Below are 26983 nucleotides of genomic sequence, written 5' to 3'. Positions count from 1 at the left end.
GGGGGGGGAGGGCAGTTGTTATTGTTTTTTCTTTTTCTTCCTTCTTTCTTTTCTGGAAGAAATAATGAGATGGAGAAATTCACCTCCATAAAATAACATGAGGTTCTACTCACAGCCAGGAAGTTCATCAATACACATATATGATGTCTAACTACAGTTTAAAACAATGATTATAAAGATAGCAGCTGGGCTGGAAAAAGAGCACAGAAGAAAACTAGAGAATCCCTTCCTGTAGAAATAAAACAACTAAAATCTAGTCAGGCCAATGTTAAAAATGCTATAACTGAGATGCAGTTCCAAGTGGAAGCCTTAAAAACAAGAAAGGTTCTGGACCACAGACACAGAAGTAGGGAAGTCAGTCACTTATTAAAACAGTAACATTCATACCATAGGAGACTCAGAAGATGAAGAGAGAGAAAAGGTGGGCCTTGCTCAGACATTAGAAACGACAAATACCCACCATTTGCTTCAACGTGGATGTAACTGGAAGGTATTATGCTGAGTGAAGTAAGTCAATCAGAGAAGGACAAACATTGTATGTTCTCATTCATTTGGGGAATATAGATAATAGTGAAAGGGAATATAAGGGAACGGAGAAGAAATGTGTGGGAAATATCAGAAAGGGAGACAGAACATAAAGACTCCTAACTTAGGGAAACGAACTAAGGGTGATGGAAGGGGAGGAGGGCGGGCGGTGGGGGTGAATGTGTGATGGGCACTGAGGGGGACACTTGACGGGATGAGCACTGGGTGTTTTTCTGTAGGTTGGCAAATTGAACACCAATTCAAAAATAAAATTATTATAAAAAGCAGAAAGAAAGAAAGAAAGAAAGAAAGAAAGAAAGAAAGAAAGAAAGAAAGAAAGAAAGAAAGAAAGAAAGGAGTGGCACCTGTGTGGCTCAGTTAGTTAAGCTTCTGCATTAAACTCAGATCATGATCCAGGTCCCAAGGCAGGCTCAGAAGGGAACATGCTTTTCTCTCTCCCTCTGCCCCTCTCGCTCATGCTTTTTCTCTCCTCTCTCTCTCTCAAATAAATAAAAAACATCTTTGCAGAAGAAACAAACCCACAAGGAAGAGAAATCTCCCATGTAGAAGAATTTTAAACAATTTGTGCAGACATTGCACCGTCAAGTTCATGAGCATAGCTTCCCACTCTTAAGTGTGGAATACACATAGTAACTTCCTTCTACAAAATATAATATGAAAAAGTTAAAATAATATTGATAATATAATAATAAAAATAATAATTAATAATTATAATAAAGAATCAGTTTACTACGGAGAAAGCTGACAAACACTACCTCAGCAAGGTGATCAGATCGATACCAAGACTGATAAATCATGTTGATAGTATCTATCCTTTATATAATGAAAATGGCAGTATATCTCTGTATATAATCCACAAAACAGTTCAATTATGAGATAAATGACAGACATGTCCCAACTGAGGGAAAGTTTACAAAATACTCTACTTTTCAAAGTGTTCCAGTGCAACAACAACAAGGAAAGGCTGAAAGACTGTCACAATCTAGAGGAGCCTAAGAAAACAGGAGGACAAATGGAATGTGATATGAGGGATGGTAACTTAGCAAAAACTAAGGAAATCTGAATAAACTATGGTCTTTGGTTAATGTGACTATTTTAAATTTGATTCCTTAGCTAATATTTGTACCGTAGTAATATAAGATATCAATAATTGGAGAAATTGAGAGCAAGTGCATGTGAATGCACTGTAATATCTTCTCAATTTCCCTATAAATCTTTGTTTTTTTCCTAATAAATAAGATTTATTTTGAAAATCGACTTAAATGAATCAGGCTCCAAGTGTGAAGACATTTTAAGAATGGGTGAGACTGCTGGGCCAGGGGGCTTCCGGGCCTCGGAGGCTTCTGGGTAAGGTAAATGGGGCCTCTGAGGCCAGGGGGAGCACTAGCAGCCAACAACACATGGCTCCATGGTAGGGTGATGGGGATGACCACACCTCCGGGGCCTCAGGGATGAGGAGGCCACAAGGATGGGGCCTGCAGGGGTTCCCATGGGAGCTGAACACCAAAGGGGAGAGGGACGGCCCCCTGAGAAGCAGGGGATGGGGTGGGAGACATGGCGGGTAGGAACCGGACCTGGGGGCCGAGCGGCATGTCCGCAGCTGGAGCAGGACACACATCGATCCCATGAGGGTCGGACGGTTCAGAGTGACACCCACTCTCAGTGTTTTATATATTTCAAAATTCTGTGCATTTAATTTGAGACAATTTGCAATTTGAAAACATACATATTATGATGACCCCCAGATAATGCCCCTGGTACAGCCAGGGCCCTGCACTCACCACATGGGGCCACAGGGGCAGGTGTTACAACAAACCCCAGAATGGGGTCGCCTTTATTTGTAGACGTCTCTGTGTGCATCTTAGAGAAAGGGGATGCCCTTTGTCTGCCGGCCCCCACGCCATCCCCCCATTCCCCAGACCCACACCATCCCCTAACATCATCATCCCCCATGGCATCGCCCCTACCCCATCCCCCTCAAACACACACAGCCTCACACAATACCCAACCACAGTATACCCCAACACCATCCCCCCTACATCATTCCCCACATTCCAGCACCATCATACCCATGCCCCCACACCATCCACCACCACACCATCGGCCCCGAGCAAGGACCCAATCTAGCTGCCCCCTGTGGGACATGATCAGCCTCCCTGGGGTTCTCTGGATACCCTGCTCCCATCAGAATCCCGGGTGTCCCATAGAGTACCCAGGGGTTGCAGGGAGGAGGGACGGCAGGGAGCCCCTGACAGTGTGTGAGCAGATGAGTGAATCAGAGGAACCACTGTGCCCTGCCTCCACCCACTGTCACTCCTAGAGGGCAGGACACCCTGCACAGGACACCAGGCCCTAAACCAGAGGTACCTGGGCTGATTGGGCCCAGGCTCTGTGGGGGCTGGGTTGACTTGAGCCCCCACCAGTCTCAACACAAAGACTAATGGAATCAGGTCCCCATGGCCCTGGCCAGCCCTGGATTCTGGCCCCAGGCTGAGCAAGCCCTCTCACAGCTGGATGTGGCCTGCAGGGCCCTGGGCGTGCCCCACAGATCCAGGTCGCTGATCTAGGGAAGCCCTGGGGATCCTGGGACACCCCAGTGTGGGGAGAGGAGGGGCAAGCTGGTGGGCCCCACCCACACACACACCAGGAGGCAGGCTCCTCCAGGTGCTGGGGCCCAAAGAGGCTCCAAGGCCGGGATCCAGCTGCCCTTCAGGGACCCAGCACAGGAGCCCATGAGTTGCAGGTTCAGGTCAGCTCTGATATCCTCAGTACCATCACTCAGGCTGAAACCTCAGGACACATGCCCCCACCCGGAGTCCACACATGCTCCCAGGTGGGGGACTCCAGCACCTGCCCCCCCACCCTGTGTGATTCTTGCCCTCCCCTTAAAGGACAGAAAGGTCTCCCTCCCCAGGGGAAGACACAAAACCACGGCTCTGAGCCCGTTTGCTGTAGAAAGTCAATAAAGTGTTGTGGTGCCAAAATGCATTGCCAGCCCGTTTCTGTGTCTCCCAGAACTCTGTGCACGGAGCGTGTAGAGACCCCCAGAGAGAGGAGGGGGCACCACCTTGGCCCCAACAAGCCCCTGCAGGGGCGCCACCAGGCACACACAGCTGAAGTCCCCACGTACCTTCCAGGAGTGGCCAGACCCACTGCCAGACATGGAAATGTGGCCGAGCTGGAACTTCAAGCTCAGCTGACCCTCCAGCTGAAAGTCACTGCACGAGCGAGCCCCGGCACTGCCAGGAGAGCCCAGCTAACTGCCCAGAGACAGGACCAGAAATGATTTTGTGCCAACCATTTCGGGGTTTTTTGGTGACCCAGCCAGAGGATCCGATTGCTGCACGGGATAGCTGCATGTGATAGAGACACACACACCTCAAAAGCAACAAAAGTCAGAATCCCCCCAATGTTGTCAGACAGCAGCCAGATGGTTACATACACAACGCTGTGGTCCCCAATAGGATACATGGAAAACGCTATAAACCACGACTGTAGAGGTGCTGGAGCTGTACCGGCTGTGTTCCAACAAGGAGGGCAGAGGGGCAGGAAGCATCATCCTGAGGGGGGGCCACTCCTAGGAAAGGAAACCAGGTCCCTGTGAAGGCTACGGAGGGTGAAATCCGTCCTCCTCTCTTTCTGCTTCTGGTTTTCATCCTAAATACATTTTCCTCAATTATATTAGCAAGAATTTACTTTATGTTTTTAAATTTCTTTTTATTGCCATCCAATTTGTATGAATTCTTTCTTCAGCAAGGGTGTCATTCAGGAGAGATAAAGATTTTCCCAGACAGGCAACATATAAAGGAGTTCATGACCACTTAACCAGTCCAGTAAGGAATTTTAAGAGGGACTCTTCTAGTGGGAGAAAAAAGAGACCAAAAGCAACAAATATGAGAAAGGACCAGAGAACGTCACCAGAAATACCAACTCTTCCAGTAACACAGAGGCACAAAGTTCATATCTTTGAATAGTCACTCTGAATGATGATGGACTAAATGCTCCAATAAAAAGATATAGGGTGGGATCCCTGGGTGGCGCAGCGGTTTGGCACCTGCCATTGGCCCAGGGCGCGATCCTGGAGACCCTGGATCGAGTCCCACGTCGGGCTCCCGGTGCATGGAGCCTGCTTCTCCTTCTGCCTGTGTCTCTGCTTCTCTGTCTCCCTCTGTGTGACTATCATGAATAAATAAATAAATAAATCTTTAAAAAAAAGATATAGGGTATGGAGCAGTTAAAAAACAGGATCCGGGATGCCTGGGTGGCTCAGGGGTTGAGCCTCTGCCTTTAACTCAGGGTGTGATCCTGGAGTCTGGGATCGAGTCCCATATTGGGCTCCTGGTGGGGAGCCTGCTTCTCTCTCTGCATAATTTTCTGCCTCTCTCTCTCTGTCTCTCTGATAAATAAAATTATTATTAAAAAAACAACATCCATCTGTACGCTGCCAACAAGATGCTCACCTTAGACCTATAGACACCAACAGATTGAAAGTCAGGGGATGGAAAATCGTCTATCACGCTAATGGATATCAAAAGAAAGGTGGAGGACCCATACTTATATCAGACAAACGAGATTTGAAACCAAACCCTGGGGGACACGTGTTGGCTCAGTGTTTGAGCATCTGCCTTCGGCTCAGGGTGTGATCCTGGGATCCCAGGATCGAGTCATCATCGGCCTCCCTTAGGGGAGACTGCCTCTCACTCTGCTATGTTTCTTCCTCTGCTCCTCTGTGTATCTCTCACGAATAAATAAATAAAACATTTAAATTTCAAAAAAGAAAGAACAAATAGTGTAACAAGAGATGAAGAAGGGCATTTTTTCATAATTAAAAAGACTCTCTATCAAGATCAAACAACTAAATATTTATGCTGCCAACATGGGAGTACCTAAATATAGAAACTAATTAACAACAAACGTACAGGAAATCACTGATAATAATACAATGAAAGGGGATTTTTACACCCACTTATGTCAATGGAACAATCGTCTACGCAGAAAATCAACAGGGGAACAATAGCCTTGACAAACTGGAGCACAGGGACTCAACAGATATAGTCTGAACATTTCATCCTAAAGCAGAATACACACTCCTTTCAAGTGCACATGGGACATTCTCCAGAACACATCATATCATGTCCCACAAATCAGCCCTCAACAGGTATAACAGGTACAAGAAGGTTGATATCACACCATGTACATTTTCAGAACACGACGCTATGAAACTTGAAGTCGACAGTTAGAAAAAAAATTGGACAGACCAAAAATACGTGGAGATTATGAACATCCTACTAGAGAATGAATGGAGCAACCAGGAAATTAACGAGGAAATTTAAAACAAATGAAAATGAGGGGGATCCCTGGGTGGCGCAGTGGTTTGGCGCCTGCCTTTGGCCCAGGGCGTGATCCTGGAGACCCGGGATCAAGTCCCACGTCGGGCTCCCGGTGCATGGAGCCTGCTTCTCCCTCTGCCTGTGTCTCTGCCTCTCTCTCTTTCTCTCTCTGTGACTATCATAAATAAATAAAAATAAAAAAAAAACAAATGAAAATGAAAACATGTTTCTCCAAACCTCTGGGATGTAGCAAAGGCAGTCCTAAGAGGGAAATACATAGCAATACAGGCCTACCTCAAGAAACAAGAAGTCTCCAATACACAACCTAACCCTACACCTAAAGGAGATGGAAAAGGAATAGCAAACAAAGCCTAAAGACTACAGAATAAGGGAAAAAATAAAGATGAGACCAGAAATAAACAGTACAGAAACCACAAAACTGTAGAATGGAATAACAAAACTAAGAGCTGGTTCTTCAAAATAATTAATAAAATGGATCAAGCCCTAGCCAGCCTTATCAATGAGAAAAGAGAAATGACCTAAATAAATAAAATCACAAATGAGAGACGAGAGATCACAATCAACACCAGAAAAATTAGACAATTATAAGGGAATACAAAGAAATTATACGCTAACAAACTGGGAGACCTGGAAGAAATGGACAAATCCCCAGAAATGTGCAAACGAGCAAAACTGAAATAGGAAGAAATAGAAAATGTGAATAGACCCATAACTAGCAAAGGAATTGAATCAGCAAGGCACCTGTGTGCCTCAGGGGTTGAGCATCTGCTTTGGCTCAGGTCATGATCCCGGGGACCTGGGAGATCAAGTCGCACATCAGGCTCCCCGCATGGAGCCTCATTTTCCCTCTGCCTATCCCTCTGCCTCTCTGTGTCTCTCATGAATACATAAATAAAATCTTTAAAAAAGAAAAAGATAAAAAGATGAGAAAGGACCCAAATAAAATCACAAATGAGAAAAGAGAAATAACAACCAACACTACAGAAATACAAACGATTATAAGAGAACATTATGAAAAATTATATGCCAAAAAAAGAAAAATTATATGCCAGCAACCTAGAACCTGGAAGAAATAGATCAATTCCTGGAAATATATAACATAGCAAAAATGATAAAGGAAGAAATAAGAAACTTGAGCAGACAGAATACCAGCAAATAAATTGAATCAGCAATCAAGAATCTCCCAACAGGGGGATCCCTGGGTGGCGCAGCAGTTTGGCGCCTGCCTTGGCCCAGGGCGTGATCCTGGAGACTCAGGATTGAATCCCACGTCGGGCTCCCGGTACATGGAGCCTGCTTCTCCCTCTGCCTGTGTCTCTGCCTCTCTCTCTCTCTCTCTCTCTCTCTCTCTGTGTGTGACTATCATAAAAAAAAAAAGAATCTCCCAACAGGAGACGCTTAGATCAATAGTACAGAATGGAAATCTGAAACAAGATACAAACCTGTAACTCTATGATCCATTAATCGACAACAAGGCAGGAAGGAATATCCAAAGGAACAAAGACAGTCTCTTCAACAAACCCTAACCCTGACCCCAGGATAAGAACAAATGGTGTTGGGAAAACCAGGCAACCACATGCAGAAGAATCAAACTGGACCACTTTCTTACACCATGTATATAAAAAATAAATTCAAAATGGATGAAAGACCTAAATGTGAGACCTGAAACCATACAAAGAAGAAAAGATAGGCAGCAACGTCTTTGACATTGGCCATTGGATGTTCTTTCTAGATATGCCTCTGAGGTGAGGGAAACAAAAGCAAAAATACTATTGGGACTTCATCAAATTGAAAAGCTTCCGCACAATGAAGAAAACAACCAAAGCTAAAAGGCAACATACAGGAGGAGGGGCAAGATGGCGGAGTTGTAGGGTCCCCAAATCACCTGTCCCCACGAAATTACCTAGATAACCTTCAAATCATCCTGAAAATCTACGAATTCAGCCTGAGATTTAAACAGAGACCAGTTTGAATGCTACAGTGGAAAAGTTCGTGATTCTATAAAGGTAGGAAGACAGGAAAAAGAAATAAAGAAACAAAAGGCATCCAAGGGTGAGGGGCCCTGTGAGGAGCCTGGCTATGGCCGGGGTGAGTGCTCACAGGGCAGAAGAGCTCTGTCCTGGGAGAAGGAGGAGCTTCACCAATCTTCCAGGGCAGAATGGCCCCTTCAAGGAGTCAGAGCAGGACCCCAGGAAGGCGGGGATGCCCTAGGGCACCCTGGGACACTAATAGAAACATGCACTCCCAGGAGAGTGCAGCGAGCTCCCTAAGGGCTGCAGGGCACATGCATTGACTGGGGAGCAGCTCTGAGGGGCTCAGGTGGCAGCTCTGCACAGAGGTGTTTGCACGGCCCAGGAGCAGCTTGGCAGCGGCGCCTCCTGCAACGGAAGAGGCTCCATTCAGAGGGGGATTTGGAGCTCTGGGAGCAACTTGGAGGAGCTCGGGCGGTGGCTCCACAGTGAGGTGGCTGTACAGCTGGGAGCGAGAATCCAACAGTGCAGGCCCCGGAGCACAGGGCGCCGGACACAGCCCAGGATTCGGTCTCCCCCGGTACAGACAGAGGCCCAGAGGGCCTAGGACACCAAGGACGCTCCTGTCCAGAGCTGAGCAGATCAGCGGCCCAGCCCCAGAGCCTCCAGGACCTGCAGATGGACTGCTCCCGTGTTACTGAGGGGGCTGAATACAGGATTCCAGAGCTGGTCGCTGACACTGGGGTTGTTCCTCCTGGGGCCTCACGGGGTAAACTACCCCCACTGAGCCCTGCACCAGGCAGGGGACAGAGCAGCTCCCCCACGTGCTAACACCTGAAAATCAGCACAACATGCCCCTACCCCAGAAGACCGGCTAGACGGACAAGTTCCAGGGGAAGTCAAGGAACTTAAAGTATACAGAATCAGAAGATACCCCCCATGTTTTTTTTATTTATGATTGCTTCGCCCTCCACTTCCTCCCTTTCTTTCTTTTTCTTTCTCTTTTTATTCTCTTTTTTCCTTCTTTCTTCCTTTATTCTTTTTCGTTTTTCTCTTTTCTTTCCTTCCTTCTCTCCTCTCTTTTTCTCCTTTTCCCAATACAATTTGTCTTGGCCACTCTGCACTCAGCAAAATGACTCGAAGGAAAACCTCACCTCAAAAGAAAGAATCAGAAACAGTCGTCTCTCCCACAGTTACAAAATCTGGATTACAATTCAATGTCAGAAAGCAAATTCAGAAACACTATTATACAGCTACTGGTGGCTCTAGAAAAAAGCATAAAGGACTCAAGAGACTTCATGACTGCAGAATTTAGATCCAATCAGGCCGAAATGAAAAATCAATTGAATGAGATGCAATCCAAACTAGAAGTCCTAACGACGAGGGATAACGAGGTGGAAGAACGAGTGAGTGACATAGAAGACAAGTTGATGGCAAAGAGAGAAACTGAGGAAAAAAGAGACAGACAATTAAAAGACAAGGAAGACAGATTAAGGGAAATAAACGACAGCCTGAGGAAGAAAACCCTACGTGGAATTGGGGTTACCGATGGTGCCAAAATAGACAGAGGGCCAGAATATGTATTTGAACAAATCCTAGCTGAAAACATTCCTAATCTGGGAAGGGAAACAGGCATTCAGATCCAGGAAATAGAGAGATCCCCCCTAAAATCAATAAAAACTGTCCAACACCTCGACATTTAATCGTGAAGCTTGCAAATTCCAAAGATAAAGAGAAGATCCTTAAAGCAGCAAGAGACAAGAAAATCCTGACCTTTATGGGGAGGAGCACTAGGGTAACAGCAGACCTCTCCACAGTGACCTGGCAGCCCAGAAAGGGCTGGCAGGATATATTCAGGGTCCTCCATGAGAAGAACATGCAACCAAGAATACTTTATCCAGCAAGGCTCTCATTCAAAATGGAAGGAGAGATAAAGAGCTTCCAAGACAGGCAGGAACTGAAAGAATATGTGACCTCCAAACCAGCTCTGCAAGAAATTTTATGGGGGACTCTTAAAATTCCCCTTTAAGAAGAAGTTCAGTGGAACAATCCACAAAACAAGAGCTGAAAAGATATCATGATGACACTAAACTCATATCTGTCGATAGTAACTCTGAACGTGAACAGGCTTAATGACCCCATCAAAAGGCGTAGGGTTTCAGACTGGATAAAAAAGCAGGACCCATCTATTTGCTGTCTACAAGAGACTCATATTAGACAGAAGGACACCTACAACCTGAAAATGAAATGTTGGAGAAAAATTTACCATTCAAAGGGTCCTCAAAAGAGAGCAGGGGTAGCCATTCTTATACCTGATAATCTAAAATTTACCCCGAAGACTGTAGTGAAAGATGAAGAGGGACACTAAATCATACTTAAACGATCTATCCAATAAGAGGACTTAACAATCCTCAATATAAATGCCCCGAATGTGGGAGCTGCCAAATATTTAAACCAATTAATAAACAAAGTGAAGAAATACTTAGATAATAATACACTTACACTTGGTTACTTCAATCTAGCTCTTTTTTTTAAAAGATTTTATTTATTCATGATAGACACAGAGAGAGAGAGAGGCAGAGACACAGGCAGAGGGAGAAGCAGGCTCCACGCAAGGAGCCCGATGTGGGACTTGATCCCGGGACTCCAGGATCACACCCTGGGTTGAAGGCAGGCGCTAAACCGCTGAGCCACCCAGGGATCCCCTCAATCTAGCTCTTTCTACCCTCGATAGGTCTTCTAAGCAAAACATCTCCAAAGAAACGATACCTTTAAATCATACACTGGACCAGATGGATTTCACAGAAATCTACAGAACTTTACATCCAAACTCAACTGAATACACATTCTTCTCAAGTGCACATGGAACTTTCTCCAGAATCGACCACATACTGGGTCACAAATCGGGTCTGAACCGATACCAAATGATTGGGATTGTCCCCTGCATATTCTCAGACCATAATGCCTTGAAATTAGAACTAAGGTATCCCTGGGTGGCGCAGCAGTTTGCCGCCTGTCTTTGGCCCAGGGCGCGATCCTGGAGACCCGGGATTGAATCCCACGTCGGGCTCCCAGTGCATGGAGTCTGCTTCCCCTCTGCCTATGTCTCTGCCCCCCCCTCTATCTCTCTCTCTCTCAGTGTGGCTATCATAAATAAATTAAAAAAAGAAAAAAAAAGAAAAAAACACACCTTCCCTACAATCAAGCAATTGCACTGTTGGGGATTTACCCAAAGATTCAGATGCAATGAAATGCCGGGTCACCTGCACCCCGATGTTTATAGCAGGAATGTCCACAATGGCCAAACTGTGGAAGGAGCCTGGTGTCCATTAAACATGAATGGATAAAGAAGATGTGGTTTATGTATACAATGGAATATTAATCAGCCATTAGAAACGACAAATACCCACCATTTGCTTCAACGTGGATAGAACTGGAGGGTATTATGCTGAGTGCAGTAAGTCAATCGGAGAACGACAGTGTATGTTCTCATTCATTTGGGGAATATAAATAATAGTGAAAGGGAATATAAGGGAATGGAGAAGAAACCTGTGGGAAATATCAGAAAGGGAGACAGAACATAAAGACTCCTAACTCTGGGAAATGAACTAGGGGTGCTGGAAGGGGAGGAGGGCGGGAAGAGAGGGTGAATGGGTGACGGCCACTGAGTGGGACACTTGACGGGATGAGCACTGGGTGTTATTCTGTATGTTGGTCAATTGAACACCAATAAAAAATAAATTTATTTTAAAAAAAAGTTCCAACAAATAAATATTTATGCTGCCAACATGGGAGTACCTAAATATACAAACCAATTAACAACAAACATACAGGAACTCACTGATAATAATACAATGACAGGGGATGTTAACACCCACTTACGTCAATGGACCGATCATCTATGCATTAAATCAACAGGGGAACAATAGCCTTGACACACTGGACCACAGGGACTCAACAGATATAGTCTGAACATTTCAACCTAAAGCAGAATACACATTCCTTTCAAGTGCACATGGGACATTCTCCAGAACAGATCATATCATGGGCCACAAATCAGCCCTCAACAGGTACAACAGGTACAAGAAGGTTGATATCACACCCTGTACATTTTCGACCACGACGCTATGAAACTCGAAGTCAACAGTTAGAAAAAATTTGGACAGACCAAAAATACGTGAAGATTATGAACATCCTACTAGAGAATGAATGGAGCAACCAGGAAATTAAAGAGGAAATTTAAAACAAATTAAAATGAAAACATGTTTCTCCAAACTTCTAGGATGTAGAAAAGGCAGTCCTAAGGGGGAAGTAGAATAGCAATACAGGCCTACCTCAAGAAACAAGAAGTCTCCAATACACTACCTAACACTACACCTAAAGAGTCTGGAAAAGGAATAGCAAAAAAAGCCTAAAGACTACAGAAGAAGGGGAAAAAAAGGTGAGAGCAGAAATAAACAATACAGAAACAACAAAGCAGTAGAATGGAATAATGAAACAAAGAGATGGTTCTTCAAAATAATTAAGAAAATGGATCAAGCCCTAGCCAGCCTTATCAACGAGAAAAGAGAAAAGACTTAATAAATAAAATCACAAATGAGAGAAGAGATCACAATCAACACCAGAAAAATTAGACAATTATAAGGGAATACTATGAATGATTATACGCTAACAAACTGGGGGACCTGGAAGAAATGGACAAATCCCTAGAAATGTGCTAATGAGCAAAACTGAAATGGGAAGAAATAGAAAATGTGAGCAGACCCATAATTTGCAAAGGAATTGAATCAGCAAGGTACCTTGGTGTATCAGGGGTTGAGCATCTGCTTTGGCTCAGATCATGATCCCGGGGTCCTGGGGAATCATGTCCAACATCAGGGCCAGCTGGAGCCTCATTTTCCCTCTGCCTTTACCTCTGCCTTTCTGTGTCTCACATGAATACATAAATAAAATATTTAAAAAAGAAAAAATATAAAAAATGAGAAAGGACCCAAATAAAATCACAAATGGGAAAAGAGAAATAACAACCAACACTAGAGAAATACAAACGATTATAAGAGAACATTATGAAAAATTATATGCCAGCAACCTCGAACCTGGAAGAAATAGATCAATTCCTAGAAATATATAACATAGCAAAAATGAAAAAGAAGAAATAAAAAACTTGAACAGGCAGATAACCAGCAAAGAAATTGAATCATCAATCAAGAATCTCCCAACAGGAGACGCTTAGATCAATAGAACAGAATGGAAAGCCGAAACAAGATACAAACCTGTAACTCTATGATGCATTAATCGACAACAAGGCAGGAAGGAATATCCAATGGCACAAAGACAGTCTCTTCAACAAACCCTAACACTGACCCCAGGATAAGAACAAATGGTGTTGGGAAAACCAGGCAGCCAAATGCAGAAGAATCAAACTGGACCACTTTCTTACACCATATATATAAAAAATAAATTCAAAATGGATGAAAGACCTAAATGTGAGACCTGAAACCATATACAAAGAAGAAAAGATAGGCAGCAACGTCTTTGATATTGGCCATTGGGTCTTCTTTCTAGATATGCCTCTGAGGTGAGGGAAACAAAAGCAAAAATACTATTGGGACTTCATCAAATTTAAAAGCTTCTGCAAAGTGAAGGAAACAACCAAAGCTAAAAGGCAACATACAAAATGAAAGGAGATATTTGTAAACAACACATCCAATAAACAGTTAGTATGCAAAATACATAAAGCAAATATAAATCTCAGCATCCTAAATACAAATTATCCAACTACAGATGGGCAGAAGAGATGAATGGACTTTGTCTCTGACAAGACATCCAGATGGCCACCAGACACACGGAGAGACACTCAGCGTCACCCATCATCAGGGAAATGCAAACCACAATGAGATGTCACCTGACAGCCGTCAGAATGGCTAAAATTAACAACACAAGAAACAACAGGTGTTGGTGAGGCTATGCAGAAGAGGGAGCCCTGTTACACTCCTGGTGTGCATGCGAACAGGTGCAGCCACTGTGGAAAACAGTTTGGAGGGTCCTCGACAAGTTAAAAATCGGGGATCCCTGGGTGGCACAGTTGTTTGGCACCTGCCTTTGGCCCATGGCACAATCCTGGACACCCGGGTTCGAATCGCACGTCGGACTCCTGGTGCATGGAGCCAGCTTCTCCCTCTGCCTGCGTCTCTGCCTCTCTCTCTGTGACTATCATAAATAAAAATAAAATAAAAAGAAGTTAAAAATAGAGCTACCCTACGATTCCAAAATTGCACAGCTAGGTATTTTCCACGAGGATACAAAAGTAGTTTAGTAGATTGGAAGAGGGACACGCAGCCCAGTGTTTCTAGCAGTGTTATCAACAAAAGCCAATCAGTGGATACAGCCCAGATGTCCATCGACAGAAGAATGGGCAGAGACGATGTGCTAAATATACACACTGTGACATCACTGGGTCATCAGAAGGGATGAAATGAAGCCATTTAAAATGACGTGGGAGAAGTGGAAAGGACTTATGCCAAATGAACTCAGTCAGTCAGAGAAAGACAGATACCAAATACCATACAATGGCATTCACATGTGAATTTTAAAAAAACAAACAAACTGGCAAAGGGGCAGAGGGGGGATGAGAGAAGCAAACCAAGATACACACTCTTAACCACAGAGAATAAGCTAATCAACACCAAAGGAAGGTGGGGAATGGGGAATCAGGGGATGGGGATACTGGAGGGCACCTGTGACCAGTACCAGGAGTTGTATCCAAGGATTGAATCACTATGTGGTAAACCTGAAACTATATCATACTGTGTTTACAAACAGGAATTCAAGTAAAACTTTAAAATGATAATTGGTATGATTGATGAAACATGTGCACACAAGAGATAAAATCAGAAAGGCAACTGAAAATCCAAATAGAGTATTTAGAGGCACAAATCCCCTCCTTAGCTCAGCTCGGGAGAAGCCTGCCCTGTCTATTCTGACCCCAGCAGAAGCCTGGATTTTGATTCTCTGGGGAGGCCACTGACTTGGTGGAGTCAGGCTATCTTTGAACCCAAAACCTAAATAGAGTGCATAAAACTAAACTGCCCAAGATACTAGGAGTCCCAGTGCAGGCACATGCCAAGACCCAAACTCTAACCATACACAGACATAACCCTAACCCTACACTTAATCCTAATGTTAACCTAACCCTTAAACAAGAACTATCACTAATTAAAAGCCAAACACAAACCCCAAGACCGAAACACATTCACTGAATGTTCCTGCCAACCCTCACCCTAACTCCTAAACCTATCCTAAACCCTTAAGCCTGACCCCTACCTTAAATCTAACCCTAAGCCTACCCTCTAACCCTAACCTTAACTTAATGTACTCAAATCCTATTCCTAACCTTAACCAGTACGCTAACCCTAACACTCTAATACTAATCCTATCTCATATCCCAAACTGTACCCTAACCTGTACCCTAAAACTAACCCCTTTCCCACTCCCTAACCGTATCTCTTACCCTTTTCCAAATCCATACCCTGACCATGACCTGACCCTAAACCTAACCCCTAACCAAACACTAACCCTAACCCTAGCCCTAATCCCTATCCTAACCCTAACCCTCGCCCTAACCCTAAACCTAGCCCTTCTTTAACTCTAACCCCTAACCCTTAACCCTAACCCTAACTCACACCCTAACCCCTAACCTTAAATGCAAACCTAAGCCCAACCCTAACTCTAACCATAACCCTAACCCCAACTCCAAACCTCCTGCCCTAATCCCTAGAGCCTAAACCCTAACCCTAACTCTAAATCCTGTCCCTAACCCTAACCCCCATCCTAACTCTTAACTACTGACCCTTACACTTATGCCTCACCTAACCTCTAATCCGTAACCATAAGCATAATCATAACTCCTAACATCTAACCTAAGCCTAACCACCAACTGCCTCCCCTCCCCTGACCCTACCATTTATTCTACCCATTCACTTACCCTATGGTTGTGAGTAGTCCCTTCTGATGTGGACGTGGCCCCCAATGGCGCCTCCAGAGTCCTCCACGGGGTCCTGAATAATCCAGGCTCATGTGAGTGCGGACGTGGCCCCACATGTTCCTGAGTCATAGTCAGCAGGTCCTGAGGACGCCGATTCTCCTATCACTGTGGACTATGCCTCACATCCTCTGGAACCCTCACAGCAGGTCCTCAGGAGGCCGGGGCTCCTGTCAGCCTGGGCATGGCCCCACGTCCCCCAGAAAACTCACCGCGAATCCTGAGGAGGCTGTAGGCTCCTGTCAGCATAGACGCATCCCCATACGTCCCGAAGCCAAAGTGCAGGTGCTGAGGAGGATGGGGGTCCTGTCACCGTGAATGGGGCACCTAGCTTCCAGAAGCCTCAACTTATATCCTGAGGGGGCCGGGAGCTCCTGCCAGAGTGGAAGCGGTGCCACATCTTCCTGAAGTGTCCCCGTGGGTCCTGGGGCGGCTCAGGGGCTCCTGTCAGCGTAGATGCGGGCCCACAATTTCCTGAAGCCTCCCCGCGGGACCTGAGGTGGCCCAGGGCTCCTGGCAGTGTGGATGCGGGCCCATATCTTCCTGAACTTCAGCGCTGGTCCTGAGGAGACCAGGGCTCCTGTCAGTGTGAACGCGGCCCAATTTCCCCCTGAGACTTCCCGCGGGTCCTGAGGAGGCTGGGATTCATCAGCGTGGACGCGTCCCCATGTCCTCCTCAGGCCTCCCCAGCACAGGCTGGCTCCTGTTAGTGAAGGCAGAGGAGGACTACTGCGCATGCGCACCCCTGGGTGGGGCCTGGGCTCGGGTGCCCCCTGCGGGACACTCAGGTGCTGCAGGAGGCCATGCAGGAGGAGTCGGGTGCTCCAGAGGCCGCACCTGCCTCATCCAGGCTCCAGCTGTGGCCTGTTAGCATCGGAAACATCTCACTGAAACGGAGCCCAACACCCGGTTTCCCCAGAAATACTTAAGGACAAGGAATTGGAGCCCACAGGACATGAAATGAAATGTGGACCAGACTTTTACCACATCCTGCAAAACTCACTCAACCCTCTTCCACTGTGGGTGGGACTGCGGGCTAGTGCAGCCGCCCTGGACAGTGTGGAGGCTCCTCAGGATGTTACAAATAGAGCCGCCCTGCGACCAGCAGGTGTATGGCCTGGAGCTCACTCCGAAGATACAGATGCAGTGAGACGTCGGACAACTGCACCCAATGTCCACAGCAGCCGGGTCCACAGTAGCCACACTGTGGGAGGAGTCCTTGGTGCCCTCAGGCAGATGATGGATAAAGAGGATGGGAGATAGATGATGGTCATAGAGAGAGGAATGGTACTCAGCTATCAAAGAGAAGGAAATCTTGCCATTTGCAATGACGTGGATAGAACTAGAGGGATCATGTTAAGTGAAATAAATCAGTCGGGAAAGAGAATGACCGTGTGGTGTCATTCATAGGTGGAATTAAAGAAGCAAAGCAGATGAACTACTGTGAAGGGAAGGAAAGACAAATAAGATCAAAACAGATGCAAGAAATACAGACTCTTAACGATAGGAAATGAACTGAGGGTCGCTGGAGGGGTGGGGCATAACAGGGAAAATAGGAAAGTGCTGCATCTCACTCTGTCCTGCTTCTCCAATACTGATTTGCTGTCCGGGGTTATTTGTTGAGGAGGATGGATGTTATGTTTTTTTTTCCTATTTCTAAGTTCTGTCACCATGATTTTGATAGGAATGACTTTGAAAATGAGGGTGGCTTCAGGAACTGTGGACATTTTCACAAGATGAGGCTCCCACCCCACAAGCCCAGGACGGCCTCCCAGAGCCTGGTATGGCTCAGTGCACAAGTCTTGTGCTCCTTTGGTTCAGTCTCATTTATTCTCCTTGATGCTCCTGAGAAGGCCTTCACATCCTTCCTTTCCTTCCTGAGTGCTCATTGTCAGGACACAGCAAGGCTACTCTGCTCTGTAGTTTCAGTTTGTGTCCCGTGACTTTACTGAACCCATCCTTAGTTCTAACAGGTTTCGGTGGAGGCTCTCGGGTTTCCTGTTTCTAGTTCCGCATCTTCAGCATATAGGGACAGTGTGACGTCCCCCTTCCAGGTGTGGAATCCTTTGATTTTTACAGCTTTAATGTCCTAGAAAGCCCCACTATTGAATCAAAACTGAGCCCAGGCCAAGGGCAGGAAGCCCCTATTAGAATGAGAACAGAGCTCAATGCCCTTGAAGGTCCCATATCAAAATGTAAACAGAACTTGAGGAATTGCTCCAGCCCTTCTGGAGGTCCCCGAGACCAGCCCTTAAAACTAAGCTAAAAGCCACCTCAGGGTCCAAGTCCCTGCTCCGCTCTGTCGGGTATACTTGGACACAAGCTCGAGGTGGTAAATAAACCCTCGTGTGTTTGCATCAGTGTCGGCTTCTCAGAGATTTCTCAGATTCGCAATCTTGGGCACAACAGTCTGAGATAAAAAAAGAAAACCAAAAGAAACTTGGACGAAGGCAGAGTGAAAGCAGGGTTCTAAGAGAAGCGGCAGAGACCCAGGGGTTTCGCGGCTCTTCTGTGGTGGGCCTGCAGACTGGGGGGCAGGATGCTCAGCCCCAGAGCAAGAGGACCCAGCGTCCCCACCCGTATCCCTCCCATCAGCGCTGAGTCTCAGGGATCAGCACAGTGCGACCCGCTGGAGGCCAGAGGCGCTAAAGCCCACACCACCTCTGACCCCGCAGGTGCATCTCTCAGGCAGATGTGCACCTGACAATCAGCGCCATGGCCCATTCCCAGACCCCACACAGACCACTCGCTGCCACCAAGCTGTTGGACCACAGAGGCTGCAGAGCTTTAGCTCTGCCTGGAAAGTAGGGTCTAGCTTCCTTTGTACTTTGTGCTTTATTTTCATGTATTTTCTTTGATTCTATTTTATAAATTGCCTTATTTTAATTTTTATGTATGTACCTTATATGTTTCTTATGTTTAGTTTCATGGTACTTTAATTGTGTTTCTTATTTTGGGATTTAGAATCTTTTAACAACCAGGCAAAAATAATCTGGTAGTTTTTTTTGGGACGGCAGTTGTTATTGTTTTTCTTGGTTTTTCTTTTTCTTCTTTCGTTTCTGTTTTTTTTTAATTTTTTTTTAAATTTTTATTTATTTATGATAGTCACAGAGAGAGAGAGAGAGAGAGAGAGAGGCAGAGACACAGGCAGAGGGAGAAGCAGGCTCCATGCACTGGGAGCCCGACGTGGGATTCGATCCCGGGTCTCCAGGATCGCGCCCTGTGCCAAAGGCAGGCGCCAAACCGCTGCGCCACCCAGGGATCCCTCTTCTTTCGTTTCTGGAAAAAATAATGAGATGGAGAAATTCACCTCCATAAAATAATATGAGGTAGTACTCACAGCCAGGAAGTCCATCAATACAAATATATGATGTCTAACTACAGTTTAAAACAATGATTATAAAGATAGAATCTGGGCTGGAGAAAGAGCACAGAAGAACTAGAGAATCCCTTACTGTAGAAATGAAAGAATTAAAATCTAGTCCGGCCAACGTTAAAAATGCTATAACTGAGATGCAGTCCCAAGTGGAAGCTTTAAAAACAAGGAAGGTTATGGACCACAAAGGCAGACTTCGGAACTCAGCCACTTATTAAAACAATAACATTCATATCATGGGAGACTCCCAAGATGAAGACAGAGGAAAGGTGGGCTTGCTCAGCCATTAGAAACGACAAATAACCACCATTTCCTTCAACGTGGATGGACCTGGAAGGTATCATGCTGAGTGAAGTAAGTCAATCAGAAAAAGACAAATATTGTATGTTCTCATTCACTTGGGGAATATAGATAATAGTGAAAGGGAATATAAGGGAAGGGAGAAGAAATGTGTGGGAAATATCAGAAAGGGAGACAGAACATAACGACTCCTAACTCTGGGAAACGAACTAGGGGTGATGTAAGGGGGGGAGGGCGGGGATGGGGTGAATGTGTGACGGGCACTGAGGGGGGCACTTGACGCGATGAGCACTGGTTGTTATTCTGTATGTAGGCAAATTGAATACCAATAAAAAGTAAATTTATTATTAAGTAAAAGAAAGAAAGAAAGATAGAAAGAAAAGAAAAGAAAGAAAAGAAAGAAAGAAGAAAGAAAGAAAGAAAGAAAGAAAGAAAGAAAGAAAGAAAGAAAGAAAGAAAGAGTGGCACCTGAGTGGCTCAGTTAGTTAAGCTTCTGCCTTAGGGTCAGATCATGATCCAGGTCCCAAGGAAGGCTCCCTGTTCAGCAGGGAACCTGCTTCTCCCTCGCCCTCTGTCCCTCTAGCACATGTTTATCAGTCTTCTCTCTCTCAAATAAATAAATAGCATCTTTAAAAAAGAAACAAACCCAGAGGGAAAATAAATCTCCCATGTAGAAGATTTTCAAATAATTTGTGCAGACATTCCACCCTCAAGTTCCTGAGCGTAGCTTCCCAATCTTATGTGTGGAATACACATAGTAACTTCCTTCTACAAAATATATTATGAAAAACTTAAAATAATAATGATAATATAATAATAATAATAATAAAGAATCACTTTACTACAGAGAAACCTGACAAACACTACCTCAGCAAGATGATCAGATCAATACCAAGACTGATAAATCGTGTTGATAGTATCTATCCTTTACATGATATAATAAAAATGGCAGTATATCTCTGTATATAATCACAAAAACAGTTCAATTATGAGATAAACAACAGACATGTCCCAACTGAGGGAAATTTTACAAAATACTCTACTTCTCAAAGTGTTCCAGTTCAACAACAACAAGGAAAGGCTGAAAGACTGTCACAATCCAGAGGAGCCTAAGAAAACATGAGGACAAATGGAGTGTGGTATGAGGGATGGTGATTTAGCAAAAACTAAGGAAATCTGAATAAAGTATGGTCTTTGGTTATTGCGAAAATTTTAATATTGATTCATTAGCTAATATTTGTACCGTACTGATATAAGATATCAATAATTGGAGAAATTGAGTGCAAGTGCATGAGAATTCTCTGTACTATCTTCTCAATTTCCCTATAAATCTTTGTTTTCTTTCTAAGAAATAAGATTTAATTTGAAAATTGACTTAAATGAATCAGGCTCCAGTGTGAAGACATTTTAAGAATCCTTGAATTATCTTTTGCCTTATTCTTAAAAAGTTCCTTCGATGGGAACAAAGTAAGAATTTTATATCAGAAGGAAAGAAAAACACTTATGAACACGTATAATGCCTCCTCAACCTTGAAGCAGGAAAGGATAATAAATAGCAAAAATCAGATAAAAATACTTCTATTATAATAGACACCATATTGCAAGTGCATTTAAAATTAGCAATGTATAACATTTATTTCCTTGACATTTGACTTCCAAAGAGTTCCTAGTGTTTCAGTGTCAGTTGAAACGGGAAGAATCTCAGGGAAGAATCCTTCACGTAATAATAGGACCATTGGTACTAATGTCTCTCAATCATTTCCAAATCAATAAAGATGCATTTCCTGATGAGTGACTGAGCTGTGAAGAAAGAGATGAGAAACCCTCATCCCTTTGAATTACTTGTGTCAGAATATTTTAACCATAGTATTATGGATAGTAAATTATCCTTATTAACAGGAAATATGTCTCAGAGTGGAATCTTAGCAATCAGATGGGCAGAGAAAAAATGCTTAACTCGCTCCTGCACTTTTAAAGACAAAGGAGAACTTTTCTATGTACAAAGTCAGTTGTCAAGATAGCCTTAGGGAATAAGAGTCTGCAGCATCGAATCCTGCTGCACAGCTGGGAAGCCCGTGCCCCAGTTCTTCCTAATCTCAAATCCCTGGGCCTGTCCCACAACACAGGTAGCCACGCTGAGGTCATTTGCAATTTCTCTCTTAGGAGCTCCAGGGAGGGGGGCATGAGCTAGATAGGATGGGACGGGATGCGTGGAGGCTGAGAACATTACGGCCATTCTACTTTACGTTCAGTATTAGCACACGTCCAGCAATCCCAGGCCCCTGTGAAGAAGAGCTGAAATTTGCATTACTTCAGCTACTGTAAAAAAACAAAGTTTACAGCTTAATGTCTTAGAAAGCCCCACAATAGAATAAAAACTGAGCCTAAGCAAAGGGCTGGAAACCCAATTAGAATGAGAAGAGAGCTCAATGCCCCTGAAGGCCCCATATCAAAATGTAAACAGAACTGGAGGAATTGCTCCAGCCCTTCTGGAGGTCCCCGAGACCAGCCCTTAAAAGTAAGCTAAAACACTCCTCGGGTCCAAGTCCCTGTTCCACTCTGTGGCGTATACTTGAACCCATGCTCGAGTTTGTAAAACAACCCACGTGTGTTTGCATCAGTGTCAGCTCTTTAGTGGATTCTCGGATTCGCCATCTTGGGCACAACACCCCCATGACCCCTCCCCACCTGGACTGACCTCCTGTCCCTCTCCCACCCATGCTGACCCTCAGTCACCTCCCCGCCCACAACAGCTGGGCACAGGCCCTCACACAGGTCCCACGGGAACGGTGGGCACTCCCGCCATCCCCAGGCTCCCAGGGGAAGGAAGGAGGTTTCGGCAGGACACACTACCATGGTGGCCCCAGGGCTCCCTGCCCAGGAGAGCACCTGGTGAAAGGTCGGGGTCTGTGTCCCTGATGCCAGCTCCTCCTCCCTGGTTTTCCCACAGGAAATGAGAGAGGAGGACCTGGTCTCCTCCAGGGACATCACACAGGTGGACCTGGACGTCAACAGGACGTTCATGCAGTCACATCATATTTTGGGACTACTACGGGGTAGGGTGAGGTTGAGGGGCTAGGGGGGATCAGGACCCAGGGAGGACCAGGGCATTCCGGGTAGGGAAAACGGGACTTCCGAGTCGGGGGGCAGAACAGCAGCCAACAACAAACCGCTCCATGGTAGGGTGTTGGGGATGACCTCTGTGCCCCACCCCCAGGGACTCGGGGATGAGGAGGCCACTAGGATGGGGCCTCCAGGGCTTGCCATGGGAGCTGAACCCCAAAGGGAAGAGGGACGACCCCCTGAGAAGCAGGGGATGGGGTGGGGGACATGGGGGGCAGGAACCGGACCTGGGTGCCAGGTGGAATGGCCGCGGCAGGAGCAGGACACACTTCGATCCCATGTGGGTTGGACGGATCAGAGTGACACCCACTCTCAGTTCTTTACATGTTTCTAAGTTCTATGCATTTAATTTGAGACAATTTGCAATTTGAAAACACACATAATATGATGAACCCTGTATAATGCCCCCAGTCCAGCCAGGGCCATTCACTGACCACACCCGGCCCCAGGGGCATGTGTTGCAGCAAACCCCAGACTGGAGTCTCCTTTAAGTGTAGACGTCTCCTTGTGCATCTTAGAGGAAGGGGATGCCCTGTGTCCGAAGGCCCCCCACGACATCTCCCTCATTCCCCACTGCCACTCCATCCACCTACATCCTCTACCTCAATGGGATCCCACCTACACCATCCCCCACACTCCACCACTATCATACCCCTGCCCCCACACCATCCACCCAGACACCATCGGCCCCCAGCAAGGACCCGGTGTGGTTGCCCCCTGTGGGACATGCTCAGCCTCCCCGGGGTTCTCTGGAAACCCTGCTCCCATCAGAAGCCCAGGTGTCCCATAGAGTACTCAGGGGTTGCAGGGAGGAGGGAAGACAGGAAGCCCCCAACAGGGTGTGTGCAGTTGAGTGGTGCAGAGGAAGCACTGTGCCCTGCCTCTGCCCACTGTTCGTCCTGGAGGGTGGCACACCCTGCACAGGACACCAGCCCCTAACCCAGGGAGATCTGGACTGCCCTGGCCCCGGGCTCTGTGAGGGTGGGTGTGATTTGAGCCCCCGCCCCAGGCCCAAGAAAAAGACTAATGGGATCAGGCCCCCATGGCCCTGTCCAGCGATGGATTCTGGCCCCACACTGAGCGAGCCCTCTCACAGCTGGATGTGGCGTCCTGGGCCCTGGGGATTCCCCACAGATCCAGGTCGCTGACTTAGGGCAACCCTGGGGATCCCGGGACACCCAAGGTTGGGGAGAGCAGAGGTGGGCCGGTGGGCCCCACCCGCACCCACACCAGGAGGCAGACTCCTCCAGGTGCTGGGGCCGCAGGGGCCCCGTGGCTGGGGTCCAGCTGCCCTGCGGGGACCCAGCTAGGAACCCATGAGCTGCAGGTCTAGGTCAGCTCTGCTGTCCTCAGAACCGTCTCTCAGGCTGAAACCTCAGGACACACGCCCCCACCCGAGGTCCACACATGCTTCCAGTTGGGGGACTCCAGCACTCACACCCCACCCATGTGATTCTTGCCCTCCCCTAAAGGACAGACATTCCCTCCACAGGGGAAGGCGCGCACCCTCGACTCTGAGCCCGTTTGCGGTAGAATGTCTATTGACATGTGTTGTGGTGCGAAAATGCACAGCCGGCCTGTTTCTGTGTCTCCCAGAACTCTGTGCACTGGGCGTGGATAGACCCACAGAGAGGAGGAAGGGGCACCACCCAGTCCCCAAACAGCTCCTGCATGGGCACTGCAAGGCACACACAGCTGATGTCCCCACGTGCCTTCTAGGGGCGGCCAGACGCCAGAGTCAGGACCCAACAAACTATACTGTGACTCAGCCTGTGCCCCATGGGCCAGGAGGGTCTGGGACAGAGTGACAGCCAGGGAGCCTCAGATCACCAGGGTCTATGTAAAGCGACCTGGGAGGTCTCTGCTCCCTCTGTCAAGGGGGCCGGGGCTCGCTGGTTTCTGAGGTACTTCCTCCCCTCCCCACATCTCTGTGCCTGTGTGCCTGGGGAACAGAGGGCCTGTGGGGCCGTCAGCATGACCCTGGAAGGGATGTCAGGACAGCAAGCCCTTGTGTTGTGCCCAAGATTGCAAATCCAAGAAACCACTGATGAGCCGTCACCGATGCAAACTCCGAGGATTTCTTTACAAGCTGGAGCTTGAGTCCAAGTGCACCCGACACAGCAGAGCAGGGATTTGGGATAATAGGCATTTGAGACTAATAGGCATAGCAGCTTTAAAGGGGCCAGTGGCCCATGGGATACACAGAAAGTTGCACAGTCGTGTCGGTCAACACGCAGGTGGCCGATTGAATGACACCTTAACCTATAGGATCCACTTGACCTGCACTATTACTTTGGTCAGAATCGGCCCACAGTTTTGGCGGGCACAGAGCAGGGTTACATTGTTATGAGCCGATTTCCGATTAGGGTGTGCCCAGCGGCTTGACTGGGTTGGGGCAGTGCCTTAAGACATAAGCAGGTTATGTGGGGGTCATAGGGGAGGTGGCGGTGTAGCACAAAATGGAATCAGTCCTGCTCTGTTTGTCCAGGGGTAAGGGATTTTTGTTAAATTTCCTGGGTCCCACACTTGCAGCTCACGCACCTGGGCCACCCTCACCAGGTGGACTCAGTGTGCACACCTTGTGGTGCTGGATCTCTCACACCAGCGTGTAGATGGCACCCTCCTTGCCCGAGTGAGTCGGGGCTGGGTGAGCATGGGGCTCAGCATGAAGGCCAGGCAGCACAGGGGATCGAGGAACCCTAGCCTCATCACCACCCCTACTCCCACACACAGGCTGCCCCATGGCTCTCCGTAATGGGCACCCGGCGCCTCTGGAGATCTCCCCAGGGCAGCCCCAAGGTCTGGCTTCCTGCTGGAGAGGCATCGGGGAGAAGAGAAGCAGCTGGTGCTCAGCGGGACCCACTGCCGGACATGGGAATGTGGCCGAGCCAGAACTTCCAGCTCAGCTGACCCTCCAGCTGAAAGTCACTGCACGAGCCAGCCCCGGGTCGGCCAGGAGAGTCCAGCTAGCTGCCCAGCGCCAGCACCAGAAATGATGTTGTGCCAACCATTTTGGTGTTTGGGTGACCCAGCCAGAGGATCCAATAGCTGCACGTGATAGCTGCATGTGATAGACACACACTCACACTGAAACCAACAAAAGTCGGAATCCCCCAATGTTGTCAAACAGCAGGCGAATGTTTACATACATGACGCTGTGGTCCCCAATAGGATACATGGAAGACGCTATAAATCACTACTGCAGAGGTGCTGGAGGCAAGGAGATGTGCCTGCTGGGTTCCTACAAGGAGAGCAGAGGGACAGGAAGCATACTTCAATGGGGGGGCCCCTCTTAGGAAAGGACACCAGGTCCCTGTGAAGGCTACGGATGGTGAAATCTTTCCTCCTCTCTTTCAGCTTCTGGATTTCCTCCTCCTTTGTTCTTCCTAATTCTAGTTTAGCCTCCACCCTGCATCCAAACCAATGACCAAAGAGGCTTCTTTATGATATCCGGTCCTAAAAGGAGGCTGAGCTCTGGCTACCGGGTTCAGAAATGATCATTTTCTAGGTGTATGCTGATCCCCCGAACTCGTGCCTTCGTGGCCCTTCTCTCCCTGCAGAATGAGGGGAACCACAGGTCTTACAATGAAAGACGCCCACTTCCACTCGGGCGGGACTATCCCTTGTGGAGGACGTCATCTGGGCCAAGTAGTGTAAGCGGGGCCATCAAGAATAGTTCGCAGGTGAGACATAAGCAAACACTTACCTTTGATGTCATGCTTTATTTGTTCATCCATTTATTATTTGTTAAATATTTTAATTTTATGTCCGTCTATACCCAATACGGTGTTCAAACTCATAACCCTGAGTTCAAGATACCCCAACCAGGCCAGCCAGGCACCCCAGTGCCATGTTTCATAACTCTTTGCTTCCTTGCCTATCTCTGCATCGAACTGGAACATTGAATCCTTGACGGGGAGCTTTAGTAACCTCCGAATCCTAGAACGATCTCACTGTATCCCAATCCTAGATTGACATTTACCATTGAATAGACTTTAAATAAATAGTCAGTAAGGTAACTACTACAGAAAAGGAAATTATCAAATTTTCACGTATGTGGTCCCTGCTCCCTGGGCTCCCAGGGAAGCTATGGTTTCTTTAACATTGATCAAGGTCCAAATGACTCCACCACACCTCAAAGCGTGGGCTCAATTACTGCCCTGACACATGCAACATCCCTGCTTCAATTAACATGTATCAATCAAAGGGAGCCTAACTGGCTCGGTGTGCTTCATAAGAACATGGGACTTTGTTCTTGGGGTAGCATGTTCAACCC

The 26983-nt window shown here is 46.8% G+C and overlaps 1 long non-coding RNA gene across 5 annotated transcripts in view; it reads right to left on the bottom strand.

Annotated features, from left to right (window-relative positions):
• Positions 1 to 17330, bottom strand: part of LOC125754382 (uncharacterized) — a 38289-nt gene extending 20959 nt beyond the window's left edge. For 4 of the 5 annotated variants that reach the window (XR_007408393.1, XR_007408392.1, XR_007408395.1 and 1 more), the window contains exon 1: positions 15852 to 17330. This is a non-coding gene — a long non-coding RNA (uncharacterized LOC125754382). The remainder of the gene's footprint in view (positions 1 to 15851) is intronic. The other variant, XR_007408394.1, reaches the window with a different exon arrangement.
• Positions 17331 to 26983: the final 9653 nt, after the last annotated feature.

Source organism: Canis lupus, chromosome 35, assembly GCF_003254725.2.
Source record: "Canis lupus dingo isolate Sandy chromosome 35, ASM325472v2, whole genome shotgun sequence".
Taxonomy (NCBI): Eukaryota; Metazoa; Chordata; class Mammalia; order Carnivora; family Canidae; genus Canis; species Canis lupus.
The sequence above is the reverse complement of the archived record's forward strand: the minus strand, read 5'-3'. Positions and strand labels throughout refer to the sequence as shown.